Source organism: Octopus bimaculoides, chromosome 13 (assembly GCF_001194135.2).
Source record: "Octopus bimaculoides isolate UCB-OBI-ISO-001 chromosome 13, ASM119413v2, whole genome shotgun sequence".
Classification (NCBI taxonomy): domain Eukaryota; kingdom Metazoa; phylum Mollusca; class Cephalopoda; order Octopoda; family Octopodidae; genus Octopus; species Octopus bimaculoides.
In genome coordinates this window covers 60,089,375-60,091,983 of record NC_068993.1, presented here as the reverse complement: position 1 = coordinate 60,091,983, position 2,609 = coordinate 60,089,375, and the positions used below count along the sequence as shown (strand labels likewise).

Here is a 2,609-nt window from a genome sequence, read left to right as displayed (position 1 = left end):
ATATATATATATATATATATATATATATATATATATACATGTATGCATATGCATAATTTTTACATACGCTAGCTGTATTAAAAGTTTTATTTAACTACTCTAGCATGCTCCTGAGTCTATATTTCTAACTATACTATTCGAAACACTATAGTTACTTCAGTGTGAAAGTACTTAGTGTAATGAGCAAACACATTCCAATTAAATTATATAACAGTTGTATTGTGAAGAAAATGTCAGCGCAATGTCTAATGTTGAACAAATCTGGACAAAACTAAGGAGGCGACAACTCTGATTTTCTTATTGCCTAAAAATTAGAATCGAGCATGCAGTGATGGGATGAAAATCTCTGCTCAGTGATTAATATTAATTGAACCTTAACTTTTATAAAGACTATACTTGGCGAAGAGGTATAATAATCTATCTAATGAGGCAGGTACATCCCTGGAGTTGTCACCATACAGCACAAAAATTATAACGTAACGGTAAAACTAATTAATTGAAATATGTTGGCTCATTAAACTATGTTAACACTTCCTCAACTATAACAACTAAATTAAAACCGTTAACTTTACTTGTCTCTTCTATCTGTAACTTTGATTTGATTTTCCTTTGCTTGTATGTATTTACTCTTCAATTACACTTATCACTTGTATCTCTGTATCAACTTACTACTGCATATATTTAACATTTATCAATCCTCAACACTGCTATTTTCTTACATTTATCCAAATAACCACTTAACCCTCCACAGTATTCATATAGATACACATTTCCACTGAACTACTCCGGCGAATCTGTTACTTAATATATTGTCCTCTTTCTCATATATCTAATACATACGAGTTACACCAAAAGACTAACCGCTGTGTTACACACATCAATTACACCTAAAAACTTGCAAATGTTTTATACGTACGGACTAAACTCCTCTCGTTAATTCATCAACATCATATAAATATCTCTTCTATATTGCGTCACATTTCTCACTTTATTGTTATGACACAAATATAATTTTGTTCTTGTTACAACCATAATATCGCTCACTCCCTTTATTCACCATCTCAGGACTCCTTTAAGATCTTCCCAAAGTAGATTTCTGTAGTTTGGGGTTATGCACAGTTAGTACGCTCTATGTTTTGCGGTCATTGCTGTAGGTTTCAATTCCTGAGTCCATCACGGTTTAGTTCTCAGGGAGGTATTTGGTGTGGCGGGCACACACATGCCTAATACTTTATCTTTATATTATTATTGTTGTTGCTGCTGGTGTTGCATGTCAGCATTAAAGGAACATAGCTATGATCAAACGCGATCCAGCCATATTCTATGTATTTTGTGACTATAAATTTAATGGATCTATTATGGAGTACAGAGTTTGAACTAAATGTGAAATTTATGCTTTTTTGCGCTAATTCTCTCTCTCCCCATCTCTACATGTCTGTGTGTGTGTGTGCGTGTGTGTGTATGCGCGTGTATGTGCGTGTTTGTGCCTGTGTTTGGCTATGTGTGTATATATCTATCTCTCTATCCATATATGTATATGTATGTGCATGGGTTTGTGTGTATATCTGTGTGTGTGTGTGTGTGTGTGTGTGCGTGCGCGTGTGTGTGTGTGTGTGTGCGTGCGTGTTTGTGTTTGTGTGTGTGTTTGTGTGTGTGTGATGAGAACAAATATAACGCTGCGATAAACTAAATAACTAAAACGACAACTGCCACCACAACCCCCATCGCCCCCCACCCCCAACAACAACAACAACAACAACATTATGAATAAAAGCAAAGTTAGGGGAAATCTATACGAAAAATACAAGTACAGGAATTAATGTTGGAAGATTAACATCATCAGCATCAACAGCATCAACAACAGCAACAACAATTGCTATACGAATAAAAACAACAAAACCAATGTAAAAAAAAACAAAATTGTAACATAATCAGAGAAGAGCTAATAATTACTGTGTAACTTATTACATAATGAAGAAAGAGAAAATTGTTTTGTTGTTTTTCATAATTGTTATCGTCTGTCTTTATTTCTTCTGCTTCAATTAATATTGTTAGTGTTCGATAGATGTTACTGTATGTGTTTACAAGTTGAACACATGTGATTTGATTCACACTGTAAACGAATGATTTATTTCTCGTTGTATCCGGTGCCACGCTCTACCCGCCACCCCTTCGAGTCATTAGCGTGTACGTACCAGTCGTTCAGTAATAATATACGCCAATAACTACATTATTAGAATCTATGGAGAGAACTAAAACTATTCGTTTACCATACCCGATGTTACAAGTAATTCCACATTATTTACCAAAGTCTCTAGAGCAGTACTACTCAAAGAGGTGGTCCGCGGACCGGCACCGGTCCACGGACCGGTGCCGGTCCACGAGCCGTCAGCTGCCGATCCGCGGCGAGTTTCCAGAAAAGAAAGAAACATTATAAAATGCTTATAAAATGCTTTGTAGCAAGAAACTTGTTTCCCAACCGCATGGTTCCGGGTTCAGTCCCACTACGTGGCACCTTGAAGCCTTGTGAGTGGATTTGATAGACGGAAACTGAAAGAATCCCATCGTGTGTGTGTGTGTATATATATATATATACACGACGGGATTCT

The 2,609-nt window shown here is 36.1% G+C and overlaps 1 protein-coding gene across 5 annotated transcripts in view; it reads left to right on the top strand.

Annotated features, from left to right (window-relative positions):
- Positions 1 to 2,609, top strand: part of LOC106867210 (POU domain, class 4, transcription factor 3) — a 284,336-nt gene that overhangs the window by 194,136 nt on the left and 87,591 nt on the right. The window lies entirely within an intron of this gene.